Here is a 21,457-nt window from a genome sequence, read left to right on the forward strand (position 1 = left end):
TGGATGAAACGTGGCCTTCAGATTATGGTGTTGTGTTCCAAGAGTATCCAGTCTAAAAATTTATGAAACATGGTCCCTGGAGGAAAGGAGAAGGTTGTAGCCTTCTGCAGGTTGGTGCCTGCATACTAGTATGAGTCTGAACCAGTACAAGATTGTAAACAGGTTTTTCTTATATTAAAAGAAGACAACAGTAGGTGGTTTTTGTCCTGCATTAGGTTTCCACCTTAAATCTTGGTGTTCATGTGTGTTTCTCATGTGTGAATGTTTTTTCTGTTATTACTGCACCTGGTTACTGTTTATATGGTTAATTAAGTAATGACACACAGATTAAAGATCAACATATTATGAATTAACTGAATCATAAGTTTGTTGGATATATGCTAGTTGCCTTAAATATAGTTGCGTATACACGCGAGTTACCTTCATTGAAGTAGTGTATACATTTTTTAGTATGAAAGAAAAAATATTATTGATATGACTAATAATGATTCACCCCCCTCTCAGTATTATTTCCAATAATTGGTATCGGAGCAGGTCCTTCAAAAGAATCTTGATCACTTGAAGGGAGATCCAGTAGCATGAATAATCGAGAAAGCATGAGATCCAACAGACCGCCAATCTTCGATGGGAGAAATTTTGTTTAATGGAAAATAAGAACCACAACCTATCTACAATCACTTGGAATGGATGTTTGGGAAATTGTGGAAGTAGGATATACATTTCCAATAGCAATTCCCACAGATACGGAAGGTAAAAAGGATTATTAAACCAATGCCAAAGTTGTCACTATTTTATTGGGAATTCTGTCAAAATCAGAGTTTGTCAAAGTCATGCAGCTCAAATCAGCCAACGAAATATGGGACAAAATCGTTCTAAGCTACGAAGGAGACTCTGAGTTGAAACATGCTAAGCTTCAAACTCTCAGAGTTCAGTATGAAACTCTTGAGATGCATAGTAATGAAAGCATAGCTAGTTACTTTCTACGTATAGATGAAGTTTTCAATTGTATGAAGAATATCGGTGAAGAAATTAAGGAAGTTTCCTTAGTTGAGAAAGTTTTGAGATCCTTTTCTGCTAAATTTGAACCTAAAGTGTCTACCATAGAAGAAAAACAAGATCTGCAGAATATCACTATGACGCAGCTTCACAGAATCTTAACTGCCTTTCAGATGAGAAAAGGACGACCATTAGATATGAGAGAAGCTACATTTAAAGCATCAACAAAGGGAAAAGAAAAATTCAATGAATCAGGACACATTTAATAAGAATAAGATGAGGTAAATTTTTGTCAAGAAGCTTCAACGGGGTTCTAGAAGGTTCAAACATAAGCTACCTTTCAAATTCCTTTCTTGTGGTAGAGTTGGTCATTACGCTGCTAGATGCCCTCATGAGAAAGGAAATGTGTATGAAGAAGGTAATACAAGTTATTATACTCATGATGATAGTGATGGCTTGTCCAATAGTGATGAAGATGATCGAGAAATTAAACTACTCATGGCATATGAAAATAATGCCTTAGAAAAGGAATATTTCCTTAAAGAAATCAATCAACTTAAAATTAGTTTGGCAGAAAAGGATACAATAATAAACACAGTGACACATCAACTCACTAAAAAGGACAAACAAAATGAAGTGTTAGAATGTGAAGTAGTAAGTCTGAGAAAAGAACTTGAAATGACAAAGACTCTGAATCTTAGATTTTCTAAAGGATCATAAACGTTAGATGAAATCCTCAAATTTCAGCGTTCACCCATTATAAAGACTAGTGTTGGTTTTCATGAAGGTGAATCTAGCTCACAAGGTAAGGTAAGACACTCCAATGAAAAATATGAGATGCTCAACAAGGAAATGAAAAGTCAACTCCATCAACAACCAAGGAAAGAAATTCTTCAAAGAAAATCTTTTACTCCTCACTATGGAAGTGATAGTCGGTTATTTCCTTCGAAGAATGATGTTGAATGTTTTATATGTCATAATTTTGGACATGTTACAACCAGATGCAGAAGTATAATGGTTCAAGACCATCACACAGAAAGATCATCATGTTCCAGGTACTTTAAGGGATATTGTTATTCTTGCAATATGTTTGGTCACAAAGCTATTGATTGCAATAAAAGGAATATGAAACATGTAAGATGTTATGCGTGTAATAAGTTTGGAAATAAAGTAAAGGGATGCAGGAGAAAATTTTGGACATTGAACCAAAAGGAGCATACATCATCACAATCCAATGTATTGAAGAAGACAGAATTATTGTCAGAAAGATGTGGCATATCTCAGTTTGCAGACATAACAGACCCAGGGGAAGCTAAAGATGTAAAACTTTAGTATTCCAATTTTCATACGCAACTATTATGAAGAGAAGTCACATATATACATGACTTAGAAGATGCACAGTCACATATATGATGTTTTTATGAAAAAGCAGTGGGACAAACTCAGGAAAAGGAGTCTGATATGGTTTAGTCACTTATCTCCTCTGTTTGATATGGTTACAATTTGCTGATGATAAGTAGAAATGTGTTGGTACTCATAAGTTTACACAGGTTCAGGAGGAGCATATGATTCTAATAATGCATTGTTGGCATTATCTTAGAAGATCTTGGTATAGTTCCACATAGTTGTTTTGATTTAGGTGACTCCTTTGATGATGGAGATATATAAGCTATTGATCCTGATGCTACTGATGGTGTAGATCATATGATAGTTGCTGATGACTATCATGGTCTTGTTTACATATTTGGTCTCTGTTATAATTGTCATATATATCATTTCCTGTAAAGGGCATATAAAGACTCATGATGTAATAATTTGTCGCTGTCTATCGTAATCCTTTTTGGTCATATGATGTAATTTTCATAGGAAGGATGATGTAATAATTGCTACATTTCAATCATGTATAAATTGGTATATCCCCACTTGGTTGGTAGGATGAGTCAAATTCGATATATCCCCACTTGGTTGGGAGATGGATGTATGTATGAGCCATTTGTGATAGGAAAGACATACTCACTTAGTTGAGTTATAGAGTCATGTTATTCTTTTAGAAAATATTTTTGTCGACTCTGCATATGCTCAGGGGGAGCATGGATGATATAGTGCATCTCAGCATGTACAAAGGGGGAGCTCAATCAAATAATTCAACATGTACTCAGGGGGGAGCATGGACATCATAATGTATATCAAAAGGGGAGAATATATTGGTCCACCCTTTGCCCTTGATGTCAAAGGGGGAGAGTGACTTGGTGTTGTTGTTGCCATCAAGTCCAATGGGGCAGATTGTTGGCATTATGATACAGGTGTTGTCCTTGATGGCAACTCGCTCAGATGGAAGATCACAGTGCACCATGTCAATAACAAAGAATTACATATCAAACTACAAAGAATGAAGAAAAAGAGGTATACGTAGGTTCACCTTGACCAACCTGTGTATACACGCAGGTTCACTGAACAAAAGTCGCGTATACATATACACTCACTTTCACAGAAGGAAAAGCGCATATATGTTGGAAAACTAAGTTTTTGATCCATGGTATTTGGTCCATGGTATTTTGATCCATTGTATTAGTCCAAGGTATTTGGTCCCAGGTATTGACCCTAGGTATTTGGTCCAAGGTATTGGTCCTAAGTGGTTTTGGTCCATGGTATTGAGAAAGGCCTAAAACTATATAAGGAGGAGAAGATCATTAGGCCAAGTGTGAAAGGATCGTATATCTAATGAAGTGTGAGATCTAGTATGCAGGTTATTGACTTTTGGTGCTTTTCTTGATCTGAACCAAGGATGAACCTTAGTAGTTGATGAGGGATAAGATCTAATGATGGATCATGATCTTAAGGCTTGAAATGAATTATCATTATATGATTTGATCATGTATAGTCTAGATCTGAATACTGACGCATGTGTTATTCTGTAAATGTTATGATCAGGGTATAACTGAAGTCTGGAATAACTGCAAAATTATGAATTGATATTTGCATATGTATATGTTGGTTGGCTTTGGTAAAAGCGCGTATACACACTGGTTCAGTTCATCAAAGTAATGTATACATTATGAGATATGATATTTGAAGTTGTAGTTGGTTTTGTTTGTTGTTGCAGAGTTCTGGGTTCTGCTCTGTGTTCTGGTGATAGTGTTGATGACAGTATATTGAATATTCAAATTGATTGATTGTGATTTGCTTCGGTGACGATGGGTTTTCAGTGATTCAATTGTGGGTGATTCAGAGATTTAGGATTGAGTTTCAATTATTGGTTAATGCAGATGTATTTGATGGTTGTATTGCAGTGGTGATTGATTTTGAGATTCAATGTTGTTGATGGGTCCAGTATGAAAATTGGATGAAATGTAGCCTTCAAATTATGGCGTTGTGTTCTAGGATTATCCAGTCTGAAAATTTATGAAATGTGTTCCCTGGAGGAAAAGAGAAGGTTTTTGATCCAGGTGGATGTTGGTGGCCACCCACCTATCCCATTTGGATCCCCACAACTATCTCTTTCAGTTTTTCAGTTTTCGTAATTGTAGCACAATTTACTATTTTTAGCAATTTTTCGGGTCCTGAACTTCCGGAGCAGTTTTGAGGCCCTAAACGACATTTTTTGGTAAATCTAGGAGAAACATGGGTCCAGAGACCGATGTTGCTCTTCCCATAGTTATAGTTCTCGGATAGATCTTTCTAATGAGCTATTGTACGCGTCAAACAGAGATCGGGTGCCAAAGTTACAACCCTAGGAAATTGATGTACCAATTTACCCAAACAGGGCCCACATTTTGGTATTTCATCTTTTAGGGTTAGGTTTTGGAATGTTAAGGGTTTTCCATTATTTCTCAACAATAAATAGGCCTTTGAGCTTCATTGTAACACAACTCAGAGGCATGTAGCTGCCACATCTTTTCTTAGAGATAAGCTACCATCGCCCTAGCTGGCTTATTTCCATTTCTATTTGTAAGCATTTTTCAGTATTTTACATTAATGAAATGAAGTATTATTTCTACTGCATCTTTGTGTATATGGTTATCTCTATATTTTTTTGCATTCCTATTTAAATCTAGATCAGTGGTATCAGAGCGGTCTACCTTTTCTCTGTTTTTCTTTGCATTTCCCCAACAAGGTCAGGATATAGGGAGTTAGGGCTTGAACTAGTCGAACCCTTGCAAGACCAGCCTCGCAAATCCTAATGGCCTCCCATGGTGAATGAAAAGAAAGACGATGGGATAGGAGATCCTATCAAAATCTTGCTTGAAGAAGCCATCGAGTGGCAAAGGAACACGATGATGGATAGCTTTGTGCAGATCCTTCAGCGGCTACCTAGAGGCGACGCATCAGCTTCCAACAGCTACTCTAGAAACACCACAGCGTTTAAGGTACAAGTTAATTTTGAAATCCCCATCTTCGAGGGTCAAATAGATGCAGATACCATAGATAAATGGTTAAATATGCTAGATGGGTATTTTTCAATTCATAAATTTTCGAGTCAGGAAAATGATTGTTTTTGCTCTTCTCAAAGCAGCCCCCCACGTCAAGGACTGGTGGGAAACCTACTGTGATCAGAAGAATGAAATTATGGGCTCAATATTTTCAGCCACACCCACTTGGGATTCATTCCGGGATGCCGTCAAGGAGCAGTAATACCCTGTCAAAAGCTATGAGGACAAATACATCAAATGGACCACACTGCGGCAGGGAAGGGACCAAGATGTGCCAAAGTTCACAAACATTTTTCATACCCTTCGCACACAATTGGGTATCAAGGATTCTGAGTTGCATTTGGTACTCAAATACAGTGGCTGCCTACACAGATACATCCAGGAAGAGATGGAGTTCTTGAACATCTCCTCGCTCGACATGGCATACTAATATGCTGTCAAAATTGAGCAAAATTTCAAACAGAAGAAGCGAGACTTTGGATCTGTAAATCTGAAGACCACAGGACAAAGCCAAGGTGGGGTAACCCAAGACAACTCGTCGAAGCCGCTAGAAAAGAACAACACCACGAAGTCGAAGAAGGACACATGAAAGTGGTGTGAGTTCCACAAGAGTCCCACTCATAAGACAAGTGAGTGTCAGACCAAGCAGTCACTCAAGGCCGAGTTGAAGGCTTCAGAATCAGGTGCATGTTCTGACCCTGAGTCAGAACCTGACAAGGGGAATGGCAAAGGGAAGAAGATCATCGATGTGGAGCCCAGTGTCATTGTTTCCACCACCAAGATCCAGAAGAATGAGCCCGAAGACCTAGAGGAGGGGGATCATCTTTTCCACTCATAGATGTGGGTGAAGGGTTCGCCACTGCAATTCATTATCGACAGTGATAGCCAAAAGAACCTCATTTCAACAGAGGTCGTGAAGTGGTTGGGCCTACCGAGTACACCACACCCACAGTTGTACAATATCAGGTGGCTTCATGAAGGATGAGATCTCAAAGTTCATTGGTAGTGCCACCTTCCCTAGAGCATCAAGCCCTTCACAGATGAGGTATTGTGTGATGTTACACCTCTGGATGTTTGTGATGTACTATTAGGCCAGCCAAAATTGTGGAGGTGACATGCTGTGTATGAGTCAAGGCCTCACACTGTCATTTTTTCTTTGAATAATTCATTATATAGGATACTGGAGGTAGCCCCACCTACCGCAACCTCTTTGATCACTGCCAAGAAAGGCAGCAAGCTCATCTCCCAGACTAGGAAATTCATTTTCTATCTGGTTCACTCCCAAAGTAAGGGGAAGATTGTCACCACATCCATGACCCCCACGAAGGGTTCCCCCACACAGCAGCAGCAAAAGAGGGATACGGTCATGAAAGAACACAGGAACAACTTCTCCTCACCCACAGGGGTACCACACAAGCTTTAGGTGGGCAACAAAGATTTCTTGCGTCTGCAAAAATTACAAGAGTGTTATAGACATTTTTGTGCCTTACAGCTATAAGCATGAAATGTCCATAATCCAAGGGATCCAAAGTCCCTAAACATGTTGTTCCTACCCCTAGAGGAACAAGGCTAACAAACCACAGCAATTCACAGAAGTTCTCCACCAGAAACTGCTCAAAAACAAGTCAATTCAGAATCAATTCAGAGGCTCCACTAGCTGCCTGCATTGAAATGCGGAGGCTACACTGGCTAGTTGCATTGCAACACAGGTGGAAGCACTAGCAGGGTGCGCTGCGCGGGAAATGACAAATGGCAGGGTCCTTTGTGTTGGGTGTGGAGCCTGATTATCTTCTATAGTACCGGCATTTTGGACCCCAGTTCAAAATGGGGCGGCAACGCCGCCCGTAAAATGATCGCTACCGTGGGCCCCCGAAGCTAAAAACCGCTGTAAAATTGCCTTGTAAAAGTATAGTAATTTCTAGTCAATCTGGGCCGTTCATTAGGCGGATGATCTGACGGTAGAACTTATGTTTAGTTTAGGGTTTATTGCCCTAGAAGGCAACCCCTCTCTTTATATGAGGGTATTGTATTTGAGGCTGTGAGATATAGATGTGTATTTGGTGAGCGAGAAACATAGAGGTGAGACTGTGAGAGAAAACAGAGGATATTACAGCGGTTTTGATGTAGGTTGTATCTCTTCATTTTGCTGGATAATAGAAAGGAAGGACTGGCTGTTCGGGGTGGACGTAGCCCAAACTGGGTGAACCACGTATATCTGTGTCTCTCTTGTTTTGTGCGTTTTCTGTGTTTATATTTCTGCAATATTTTATGTGTTCCATTTCTCCGTAATATATAATTTTCTAACAACTGGTATCAGAGCCGAAGGTCTATTTGGCTGATAAACTCGCAGGAAAGAAGGGTTCCTGGTTCGAGTGGGAGCAATGGCGGAAGATGGTAAGTTTAGGGTCGAGAAATTTAACGACCAAAACTTCTCGCTGTGGAAGATGCAGATGGAAGATTATCTGTATCAGAAAGATCTATACCTACCATTGGGCGGAAAAACAAAGATGTCGATGGGTATGAAAGACGAAGAATGGAACCTTCTCGATAGAAAGGCACTCGGAACAATACGGTTGTGTCTTGCTGCATCAGTCGCCTTCAACATTTCGAAGGAAACCATGACAGAGGGTTTGATGCAGACGTTTTCGAAACTATATGAAAAACCCTCGGCCTCAAACAAGGTATTTCTTATGAAACAGTTATTTAATATGAATATGTCGGAAGGTGGATCTGTTGCAAACCATTTAAATGATTTTAATACAGTTACAATCCAGTTAAGTTCTGTAGGGGTAAACTTTGATGATGAAGTTAGAGCTCTGTTATTCTTGTGCTCATTACCAGAAAGTTGGAATGGTTTGGTAATGGCCATTAGTAACTCCGTTTCTGGATCTAGTACTTTAAAGTTTGATGATGTTGTCGGTGCTATCCTTAGCGAGGAAATGCGACGGAAAAGCTCCGGTGAGACATCGGGAAATGCTTTGAGTGCAGAGTCTAGAGGAAGAAAAATGGAAAGAGGAAAGAGCTCAGGATATCGCAGTAAATCAAGGAAAGGCAGATCCAAGTCCAGATCGGGGATAGTGTGCTGGAAATGTGGAAAGAAAGGACACCTAAAGAAAGACTGTAGATCTCGGAAGGGAAAAGAAGGAGATGCACAGCAAGAAAACAATCATGAAGCAAATGTGACAGGTGAGGTGTTACAAGATGCTTTGATTCTTTCTTTCGAAAATATTACTGATTCCTGGGTGGTAGATTCAGGGGCCTCATTCCATGCCACACCTGAAAAGAAATACTTTTATGACTATGTTCAAGGAGATTTTGGACAAGTTCGTCTGGGTGATGACAAACCCTGTAAAATTGTTGGAATGGGTAAGGTTCTTGTAAAACAGCAGAATGGAAACCAATGGCTACTAAAGGAGGTAAGGCATGTTCCAGATCTAAAGAAAAATCTGATTTCAACAGGGCAGTTAGGCAGTGAAGGTTGTGTGACAACTTTCACAGATAAAGCTTGGAAGGTCACAAAAGGAGCCCTGGTAATAGCAAAAGGTGAAAAGGTTGGTACATTGTATTTATGCAATGGTATTTCTAACTCTGTTAATGCTTTGACTTCCAAAGGAGCAGATGCAGCATTATGGCATCATAGGCTCGGACACATGAGTGAAAAAGGGATGAAGATTCTTCACTCAAGGAATTTGTTGCCAGGTTTGAAGAATGTTGATTTGGACTTCTGTGAGAACTGCATTTATGGAAAACAGAAGAGAGTCAGATTTCTCAGAGTTGGGAAAGAAAAGAAGAACGAAAAATTAGAGCTTGTGCATACAGACGTATGAGGACCTGCTCAGGTATCATCTCTTGGTGGCTCTCGTTATTATGTTACTTTTATTGATGATGCAACTAGAAAAACTTGGATTTATTGTATTAAGAATAAATCTGATGTATTTGATACTTTCAAGAAATGGAAAGCTTTGGTTGAGATTGAGACAGGAAAGAAATTGAAGTGTCTTAGATCAGACAATGGAGGTGAATATTGCAGCAAAGAGTTTGATAGGTACTGTTCAGAGCATGGAATTCGCAGAGAGAAGACAGTTCCAAGAACACCACAAGAAAATGGTGTGTCAGAAAGGATGAATAGAACAATCATGGAGCGTGCAAGGTGCATGAGATTGCATGCAGGATTGCCTTTACAGTTTTGGGCAGATGCTGTAGATACTGCTGTTTATCTAATAAACAGAGGGCCTTCAAGTTCCTTGGATGGTGGTGTTCCAGAGGAAGCATGGACAGGTAAAAAGGTAAACTACTCTATTTAAAGCCTTTTGGTTGTGAGGCTTTTGTCCATATTGATAAAGAAAATAGAACAAAGCTTGAGGCAAAGTCAAAGAAATGTACCTTTATTGGATATGGTGTTAATGATTTTGGTTATCGCTTATATGATTACGAAAATCACAAAATCATTAGGAGCAGAGATGTAATATTCAATGAAAAGATCTTGTATAAGAATCAGTTGCAGGAAAAGAAACAGGAAAAGGAAAACAAGGAATACGCAGTCCTTGATGAAATCACTGAAAAAGTAAAGGTGCCTGAAAATAATAATAATCAACAACAGCAACCACCACAACAGCAACAGGCACCCCAAACACCTGAAAGTGGTGTTAGAAGATCTACCAGGATAGGTAGACCTCCTGAACGATACTCTCCTTCATTATATTATTTATTGTTGACTGATTCTGGTGAACCTGAATGTTATGAAGAAGCAATGCAGGTTGAAAACAAGAAGAAGTGGGAGGTAGCCATGGAAGAAGAGATGGACTCCTTAATGCATAACCAGACTTGGGATTTAGTCAGGTTGCCTGCAGGAAAAACTACATTGAAGAATAAATGGGTTTACAGGCTGAAGGAAGAAGATGGAGGAAAGCAAAGGTACAAAGCTAGACTTGTGGTGAAGGGGTTTGCACAAAAGAAAGGTATTGATTTTGATGAAATATTTTCTCCTGTTGTTAAAATGACTTCAATCAGAACTATTTTAAGTCTTGTAGCAGCTGAAGATTTGCATCTTGAGCAGTTAGATGTAAAGACAGCCTTTCTCCATGGGGATTTGGAGGAAGAGATATATATGCAGCAGCCACAAGGATATGAGGTGAAAGGGAAGGAGAAACTTGTGTGCAGGTTGAAGAAGAGCTTGTATGGTTTAAAACAGGCTCCAAGGCAGTGGTATCTAAAATTTGACAAGTTTATGTCTGAACAAGGTTATACTAGATGTCACTCTGATCATTGTGTTTATCTGAAAAAGCAAAATGATGGCAGCTATATTATATTGTTATTGTATGTAGATGACATGCTTGTTGCAGGATCTAACATGCAGGAAATAAATGTGCTCAAAAGAAAATTGGCAAATTCATTTGCAATGAAGGATTTGGGTGCTGCAAAACAAATCCTTGGTATGAGAATAACTAGAGACAGGAAAAATAGAAAATTAACATTGTCTCAGAATGAGTACATACAAAAGGTGTTGAAAAGATTTAACATGCAAAATGCAAAACCAGTTAGTACACCTTTTGCTAGCCATTTCAAACTTAGGAAAGAAATGTGCCCAAAGACCCAAGAAGACATGGATTATATGTCTAAAGTTCCATATGCATCAGCAGTTGGAAGTTTAATGTGTGCAATGGTCTGCACAAGGCCTGATATTGCACATGCAGTGGGAGTTGTAAGCAGGTACATGAACAATCCAGGAAAGGAACATTGGATGGCAGTGAAATGGATTCTCAGATATTTGAGAGGTACCACAAATCAGGCATTATGCTTTGGTGGTTCAAACATATCCCTACAAGGATATGTTGATGCAGATATGGCAGGTGACAAAGATAATAGGAGGAGCACTACAGGATATGTATTTACTGTCGGAGGAACAGCTGTCAGTTGGGTTTCAAAAATCCAAAGTGTTGTTGCACTCTCAACAACAGAAGCAGAGTATGTTGCTGCTATAGAGGCTAGTAAAGAAATGATTTGGTTACAAAGGTTTATGGGTGAATTGGGTAAGGAGCATGATATGGGCACGTTATACAGTGATAGTCAAAGTGCCATTCATCTTGCAAAGAACTCAGCATTTCATTCCAGGACAAAACACATACAGCTCAAGTACCATTTCATACGATCAGTGTTGGAAGATGGAGAGTTGAAGCTGGAAAAGATACACACTAGCCAGAACCCTGCAGATATGCTAACAAAAGTTGTAACCAGGGAGAAACTGAGAATATGCTCAGTTTCAGTTGGTCTTCAAGGATGACGATGAAGATGAGAAACAGCCAGGTCCAAAGAGGAGTCATTGTCCAGCAAATGGAGCAGCGGTGGAGTTGCTACAATCAGTCTCCAAGTGGGAGATTGTTGGGTGTGGAGCCTGATTATCCTCTATAGTACAGGCATTTTGGACCCCAGTTCAAAATGGGGCGGCAACGCTGCCCGTAAAATGATCGCTGTCGTGGGCCCCCGAAGCTAAAAACAGCTGTAAAATTGCCTTGTAAAAGTATAGTAATTTCTAGTCAATCTGGGTCGTTCATTAGGCGGATGATCTGACGGTAGAACTTATGTTTAGTTTAGGGTTTATTGCCCTAGAAGGCAACCCCTCTCTTTATATGAGGGTATTGTATTTGAGGCTGTGAGATATAGATGTGTATTCGGTGAGCGAGAAACATAGAGGTGAGACTGTGAGAGAAAACAGAGGATATTACAGCGGTTTTGCTGTAGGTTGTATCTCTTCATTTTGCTGGATAATAGAAAGGAAGGACTGGCTGTTCGGGGTGGACGTAGCCCAAACTAGGTGAACCACGTATATCTGTGTCTCTCTTGTTTTGTGCGTTTTCTGTGTTTATATTTCTGCAATATTTTATGTGTTCCATTGCTCCGTAATATATAATTTTCTAACACTTTGTGCGAGGTGTAAAGACTGTGGAAGCTTCCAGAATCTTCCTCCATGACACTTGCCTTGATGAGTTCGACTAAGTGATGAGTAAGAGGCTCTTAGTCTCCAAGTGGAAGCAAGAACTGACAGAGGGAGAGGACACTAGTTAGATCTCAAGCTGACTCATCCTCTCTCCAAACATCTATATATGGATCTATCCCCCATGAGATCCAAGAGGCTGGAATTTTGTTATTGCAAAGAATTGTTGTTGGTTTGAGATTGGAATCATTGGGTGCTTAATGCTTTGAAGGGAGGTGAAGAAAGGATTTCATTTGCTGGGAGGTAGATGCTAGATTGGAACTCTCTTGGTTGTATCTCCTCCTGAACCTTGTTATTCATCAATAAAGCTATCTTGGTTCCTCCTATATACTGATGTATCTTTGATGTATGATTGCATTAGTATGTTTCGTTTATTTCTAATCCTGAACTAGTTATGAATATGAATCTATGTCTTTGTGTAGTGTTCCCTTCTTGTGATCTTGCAGGAACCTGTTGAAGCTGGGTGAGCGAGAAGGCAAGTAGCTGGGAACTCTCAAAGAGAAGAGAAACCGGATCGAGGGACAAACGGAAGACACCGGTTAGTCCATCCATCTCTCTTCATTCTTAATTCATAAAGGAAGAATACTAGAATAGTTGTTTCTGTTTGTTGCTAAGGCACTGTCACACCTTAGGTGGATAGGATCGTCCTGCATAGGCATTTTTCCCCACAAAAAATTGGCGACTCTGCTGGGGAGATCTATTTAGTCATTTTATTTGTGTCTCTATCATTGTTTGTTTCATAGACTCAAGAGAAGCAATCGAACTTCATCTTCTATTTTCAGATGCAAAGTAGACAGCTGCTGCTTTGATCCAATCACTGGATTTATCTATGATCTGGACAATAGACTCACAAATGATTTGATGATCCTTTGTGATAGATCTTAGCCCTCCTTCAAATCACCCCTTTGATTGTACCTTGCTTGTTGCTTTTATTTGGCCTGAAACCGTAGATTAATCAGCAAACCGTGACCCAGAACCCAGAGAAGAACTCTCGTTTCTGCTCCAGCGCAGGCTCTATGAAGAGACTCTGCATTTCAACGCAGTTCCCGTGAAGGCTACCTGTGTTGCAATTCAGTTTCTCTGTTATACAGGTGCGCTGATCCAGCTTAGGCCTTGTGCAGCTGGGGTTCTCTGCTCTGTTTTACCTTGTTTTGATCTCTGATTTCTACAGCCTGTAACCAGCATAGGTATCTGTCTGATAACTCCTTTTCTCTGCTTTAATTCCCCCTCCTTTTGTACAAAAAGACTGTGAGTGTTTTTATGTGTTTGTGGCGTCATTTACAGTTTTCCTTTGCAAGAGTGAAATAGTCATCCTGTAGCCCTTGATTTAGATCTGTTGATTGTGATCTTAGGAGAGAATTCATTGGCTGTTTACAGTTGATTATACGTTTACTTTTGCTTTTGGTTTTAGTTTGTCTCTTTTAAGTGTCGAAACAAGTGTTCATTTCGAAAGTCGTAAAGTGTTGTATTCTCTTCTACCCTTTCTGATTTCGAAAAAGTAAACTTGTTTGTATTTGTCATTTAAAAGCAAATTCAAAGTTGTACAAAAAGCTTTCTTTTTAAGAATCAATATTAAGAGAGCGGAAAACAAACACTTGCATTGTGCATTTTCATCTTGATAGTTTGCATGCTTGATTTAGGAAAAGTGCATTTAGAGTGTGTTGATTGCTCTTTGAGAAAAGATGGTGTCTTTCTTTTCCCTTTGTAGCTAGGATTTTCATTGTTGAAAAAGAGATAAAATTTTCTTATCATCTTTTAGATTTCATTTAGGAGTTGTATCTACATCTCGTGGTGAACCTCAAAAGGCAAACTTCTAAGAAAGATCAACATAAAATAAACTTAATGAACTTAATAACGCTTTGTAACATAACGCACAACATAGAGGTCTAGGCTAGAGACGTGTTATGGCGTCGTAAAACCTGGTATCTGTTGGCCTCGCTGATGGTTGGGTGATTCCTCCTGAGGGACCAAAAGTGCCAGTACGGATTGTGCTCCCACGTATCGTCGCGTATATACTGGGAGACCCCTATAGGCTTAAAACCTTTATCCTTAGGAAGTCGTGTCGACCGCCCTACTGATCGCAATGCACCGAACACAACATTCGGGAAGATTGATTGCCGTACCGTAAAACGTATTCTGCAGTTTTGTGATTGGTTTGGCACACCCTCTACCTAGATCTCCAGAGCAGTTCCTTTTGGCCTTTTTCAAACTCTATAACAGAAAAAGTCCATCCGAGCATTTGTCACTTCGGGCTCGTTAAAACATCGAAGGCGACTAGAGTCATCTTTTGTTTTTTATCGACTCTTTAAAACTGAAAAAACAAGTTGTGTCTAAAAGCGTCTAAAATTCATTCAATTCGGAAACATACTTCCCCTGTTTATTTTAGTTGATCGAGTAATCTGCAATCGTGGAAGAAATTCAATTGAAACCCCGTCATTCGCAGAGACTTACGAGTCAACCGTCTTTGTCTCCGGAATCGAAACCAGTACGGACAAAGCGAACTCGTTTAACCGGTTCCAAATCTCCTCTTAAAGTTAGAACAAGTGTTCCGACGACATCGGAGGTTCCAGTTACTCCAACCATTTCTGGAAACCCTGCCTCTACAGAAGAAGTTCAATAGCCACAGAGGGACAGTGATACTAATCCTAGTTTGAGAGTAAACACTTGTGTTACCGAACCAGTTCCATCAGTAACCGGTCCGGAGAGTGGTGCTCTTCAAACATCTGTCGTTGTCGATACAATCCCTTCTTCGGCACCAGAAATATTTTACGGACCTGACGGTCTTCCTCTTCCACCTGGTCTGATTGTGATTGAAGAAATTGTAGAAGACCCTCCAACAAGTACTCCAACTCACTTTGGAGTCGGGGTCACTCTATATCCTTCTTCAGAAGCTAGTCTACCACCAGCAGAAGTACCTGTAGAATCGCTAGGGAATCTCTTGGATAGAATAAAAATGTCTAAACAACCGTCAACATCTAGGACTGTGGCACCTGACACAGTGACAGCAGAACTCCCTGCTGTCACTCCGACAATGTTCGCCGGCATACCATCTGTCCCAACTGGCTCTCAACCGCTGGAAGGAGCCCATTCAGGGGCTATTACGACAGTATGTTCCGTTCCTGTTTGTTCTTCCGGAATAATACCCGGCAACTCTTATGTTGAAACTCAACAAATTGATCCGTTTGGAGGTCAATTTGGGCAATTCGGTCCTCAAGGGCAAACAATCCCTTTCAGTGCTGGATCACCACCGTATGGGGGGCAGTATGCCCTTTCATTACCCCCTATGGGAGGTTATCCATATGGGAGTTCACAACAAAGTTCAGGTTACACTGGAATTTCTTCAAGTGGTTGGGTGCCTATGCTACCTCAACAACCAAGGGTTGTGTATTCAATGCAACAGTGTGTACCTATGTCGAACATCCCAACTACACCACCGATTGTGACGGTGTCGCAAGTTCAAACGTTTCCTGTTGTATGTCAACCTCAGATTTCTCAGCTTGTAATGCAACAGCCCCTTGACCCTGTGACTCAACCACAATCGCCAACTAGTGGGGCGGCACAGGTCCAAATGGGTACAATTACCCCACACCTTTGTCCAACGGTTAGTATAGTGCAACAGCACATGACTTCTCAACCATGGCTGGTGCAATACCAACAACCACAATTCCAACAAGTATACCAAGGTTCTGAGCAGCAGATCTTTGCAAACAGTGGACAACCGTACATTCAAAATGGTCAAAATCAACCATTTTATAATGGTCTTGTCCACCAACCTTACCAGTCATACCAGCATCAGCTGCATTATGCTGGTATGCAAAGACCAACTGCTCAGGCGATCCCATCGTATCCTGGGTATGCTTCACCTAACCTTAGCCAGCAGTTACCATTTGTGGCAACTCTAGAGTTACCTGATTTACACCGGTTAACGAACGATCCAATTTCTTACGCCCCTTGGTGGCCAGCGATTCCACACAAAATTCCATCAGACATTCCTAAATTTAATGGAAATCCGGGTGAAGATCCATCGAATCACGTGATGACCTTTCATCTATGGTGTTCGTCAAACACCTTAAACGATGATTTGATAAGGCTTCGCCTTTTTCAGAGGACTTTAACGGGTCCAGCAGCTAAATGGTATATTGAATTACCTAGAGCTTTGTTCGACAATTTCAGCACCTTAGCCACTACCTTTTTAACCCATTTTCAATTACCTATAAGGTATGCAACGGGAACAGAAATCCTTACCAACTTCAAACAGACAACGGCCACTCACATATCTGATCATATACATGAGTGGCGACGTCGTCGTAGGATGGTAAAAACATACGTTCCTGATCATCTGTTCATTGAATGGTTTATAAAGTCATTACTTCCTACCATTATGGAAGATGTGGCAAAGGGGGGGGTCGTAACGGAAGAGCAAGTTATCGCTCGTGCGCAATATCTGGACTTAGTCTATACTCAGTCTGGCACGCTCTACGACAAAATACCTGACGCCCCTAGACCGAAATTCTCAATTCCTCCTCCTCCTAAATCAAACAATGACTCTCATGCCGGTGATGGCGTGATTGGCACGACAAACATGAAATCGACAAAGGCTACATCCAAGAAAGCCCGTAAGGTTTCAAATCAAAATGCAAAAGACGAAATTCTTGCTTCGGAAGTAAATGCCGTATCGACAGATAAGGGCAAAGAAACCAAACAACCAGGAAGCAAGAAGAAACAAAACAAAGGGAAGAAGAAGAAACAGGATGAGCCATCACCTGAAGAACCTTCTTCAAACCCTCCTGGAAATAGGAAATATCCATGCAGTATATGCGATGAGGATCATTGGACAAGGGAGTGTCCTTACAAAGCTGAGCTGAAGAAATTCTTTAAGAGTTCGAAAACCTCAGCAGTGTTAACTGATCCGTTTCCAAATCCAGGAACAAATCTGGTTGATAGTGGAGATGCTTCCCTGTCTCAAGTGCTAATGTTGTCGGTTTCAAAATAGCAAAATGATGCTTTGATCTCGACAAGGAACAAAGATTACGGGAATCCACAGCTGTCGAACAACAAGGATAACGATCAACCAAGTAGTTCGACAACAACCTCGACAGAAGTTGTAACGCCACCAATAATACCTGAGTTAACAATAAAACCGCCAAAGGGAGTAGTACACAAGTCAACATTTAATCCTCGTGCTAGGGCAGTGCAACATTATAACATAGTGGAAGATTTGGCCCAATCGCCATCCGCTATGTCGACTCTTGAAGTACTACAGAACTGCCCATCCCAAAGGCAGGCTTTGTTATCAGCTATCGGTAGGGTGGACCCAAAGGATTCCAATCTTGTATCCTTCGATTATAAAGGATACGATCCTCAGTTACCAACTCAACTAGCTTTCCTTATTCAAGTGAAAGCCCTCAACAAAACCGTTCATTGAACGATTATTGATGAGGGGGCATCCACATGTATTATGTCGATGAGTTGCTGGAAAACATTAGGATCTCCAACCTTGTCGCGATCTTCAACAACATTAAAAGCATTTGATGGATGATCGTATACCCCATATGGTATCCTGAATAACTTAAAAATTGAACTAGTAGGGAAAACAGTAGAAATAGATGTCGAAGTCATTGATGGGAACCTTGACTACAACATCCTACTAGGAAGACCATGGATCTATGCCATGGCAGCTATCGTGTCGACCTATTTTAGAAAGATTGCATTCCCTTTCCAAGGAGGGATTACAATCGTCGACCAGCAAAACTTCCTCCCCAATGGTTCTCAAGTTACGGGAAGCATTCCAATGATCCATGGCAACAAACATTCGCTTCAAAATATCGGAGTAGGCCTACTAAAAGACCCCACATTAATGGGAATTTTCGCACTTCCACCTCCAATCTATATAGGAGAAGTAGCGTTGGTAGGATCCTGCAACATGATATCTTCTGCACAAAAGATTTCAGAAGACGATATTGACATGGATCATGCAATGGTTTTACCCCCAAGCCCAACGGAGATATTGTAGCAATCAATGTTCCTAGCTTGGGAGGCGAACCCAAATCAATGCTCATCGTGCGTTTGGGTAGATAGGTCTAGAGAGTATGGTACCCCATTAGATCCTTGGTCACGAGTGCATGGAACCAACGAAGGAATCATACAATCAATGTTGATTGAGGGGGCACCATGGAATGATAGCCACCATCGTTCCTTTCTTCCAGATTATGAATAAGATACTCATGATGACCTTTATCACCCTTCAGTCTTTGAATTCCTATCAAATACTATAAATACGGTGGATTCCGAGCGGAACCTATCCAATATTGAAGAGACTATAGCCATAAATATCTCAAACAAAACAGATGTTGTAGAGAATATTTATGTTGGCAAATGTTGTTCTCCTTCAGAACTGGAAATATATAACGCTCTTTTTCGCGAATTCAGAGATGTCTTTGCTTGGTCATATGATGAAATGCCAGGAATCGACTTGAGTATCGTTGAACATGAAATTAAGATGTATCCTGATGTCAAACCAGTAAGACAACGGCTTCGGCAGGTGCACCCCAAGAAAGCCGCTACAATTAAGGCAGAAGTTGAAAAACTTCTCCATGCTGGTTTCATCTACCCGGTTCCTCTAACCGATTGGGTATCGAATATTGTCCCTGTTATGAAAAAACAAGGAACAATTAGAGTGTGCGTCGATTATAGGGATGTAAATCAATCTTGTCCAAAAGACAACTACCCTACACCCTTCATCGACCAGATAATTGATGAATGCGCCGGATGTGAAATCTTTTCATTTATGGATGGATTCTCCGGGTATAATCAAATAAATATCCGCCCACAGGACCAGTCAAAGACTGCATTCATTTGTCCGTGGGGCACATTCGCATATCGAAAATTACCCTTTGGTTTAAAGAACGTTGGGGCGACGTTTCAGAGGGCAATGAATTATGCCTTCCATGACATCAAGAACATCGTTCAACCATACCTCGACGACCTTCCAGCTCATTCGCGAAAGCGGACTGATCATCCGCAGCATTTAAGAGCGATATTTCTACGTTGCTGACACTACAAGATACGACTCAATCCACACAAATGTGTATTTTGCGTCAGCTCTGGTCGTTTACTTGGCTTTGTAGTCTCCAAGGACGGGATTCGTCTCGACCCCTGTAAGGTTCAGGAAATCATAAATTTGCCTCCACCTTCAAATTTTCTTCAGATTCAGAAACTCCAAGGGAATGCAAACTTTCTGAGGAGGTTCATTCCAAATTACACAGAACTTGCTAAAGGTTATACTTGTCTTTTGAAAAAGGATGTACCTTTTGTCTGGGATCAGGTGGCGCAAAATTCCTTTGACGCTCTGAAAGATTCTCTAGTAAAAGCATCATTAATGTATGCCCCGGACTATCAAAGAGATTTTAACCTGTATCTGGCTGCAACGGATACGACCATTGCGATGGTTTTAGTTCAAGAAGTCGATGGAATTGAACATCCTATATATTATTTAAGTAAAAACTTAAATGATACAGAAAGCAAATATTCGTACGTTGAAAAGCTAGCACTTGCTACTGTTCAAGCGATACAAAGATTTCGACATTATGTCCTCTTTCGGAAAACTACCGTTCTATCAGATTGCAACCCCATGACTTATATATTGTCGCGACAGTTGCTGGGGGGAAAATATTCAAAATGGATAGCAATCCTTCAAGAGTTTGATCTGGAATTTGTAAAATCCAAATCAAAGAAAGCTTTGGTTTTCGCAGAATTATTATGCGATCTCCCATCGTCGTCCAACGATGAAACATCCCAAGAATCAATCGTGGACGAAAGTTTGTTTATGATATCCACAAGCGATGAGTGGTATGGATATATAATCGTTTATCTCCAAACCCAAAGATTTCGGCCGAACACCTCACACTCAGAACAAAAACGTATCTGATACCAGGCAAAAGACTACATGATCGTCGGTGATACACTTTACCGTCGTGGTGTCGATACGGTTCTGAGAAGGTGCCTCACCCATGAGGAAGCCGAAAAAGCCCTGAATGAGTGTCATTCAGGCGCCTGTGGGGGGCATCAATCTGGATATGCTACAGCACAAAAAATCTTACGAGCAGGATACTTCTGGCCAACCATGTTCAAAGATTGCATAACCGCAATCAGAAGTTGCCATGCTTGTCAGATTTTTGATAGCAAAACCAGAAGACCTCCCGCTCCGCTACAGCCAATAGTAGCTATGGGGCCTTTCGCCAAATGGGGCATCGATTTCATGACATGTAACCCCACCTCGACCGGGGGGCATGGGTATATCATAGTCGCGGTTGACTATTTTACCAAATGGGCCGAGGCGATGCCTACATTAGATAATACTGGTGAAACAGCTGCCCTTTTCTTCTTCAATCATGTAGTCGCCAGATTCGGCGTACCACAGGCTATAGTCACAGATCATGGATCGCATTTTCGCAATGACATGATGGTCGAATTAGCTGCCAAACTAGTGTTGTCTCATGACAGCTCTACCCCATATTATCCGCAAGCTAACGGATAAGTTGAAGCAATCAACAAAGTCCTGAAGCGCATGCTGCAAAGGATGATTGGGGTTCACAAAAGAAGATGGCACCTAATCCTGTACTCAAATTTGTGGGCCTACCAAACATCGGTAAGGAATGCAACTGGATTCACACCTTTCCAACTGGTGTATGGCCTGGAAGCAATCTTACCAATCCACTGTGAAATCTCGTCTCTTAAACTCGCAATTGATCTCCTCCCCGGAACTTCAGAAGAAGAGGCTCGTTTCTTGGAGTTAATCCAATTGGATGAAACCCGTTGTGACGCCGCGTTGGCTAACAAAGCCCACAAGAAACGAGTCAAGGCGCAGTTCGACAAGAATGTCAAACCCTGTGTCTTCTCAGAAGGTGATTTGGTCTTGCTTTACGACCAAGAATCCGATAAATTGGGAGCTGGTAAATTTAAGTCTTTATGGATGGGCCCCTATATTGTTAAAAGGGTATTAGCAAAAGGAGCCTACGAGTTAATGGATTATGACGGAATT

The sequence above is a fragment of the Pinus tabuliformis genome, chromosome Q (genome assembly GCF_031772625.1).
Source record: "Pinus tabuliformis cultivar Carrire ecotype Pingquan chromosome Q, CPIR1, whole genome shotgun sequence".
NCBI classification, from domain to species: Eukaryota; Viridiplantae; Streptophyta; class Pinopsida; order Pinales; family Pinaceae; genus Pinus; species Pinus tabuliformis.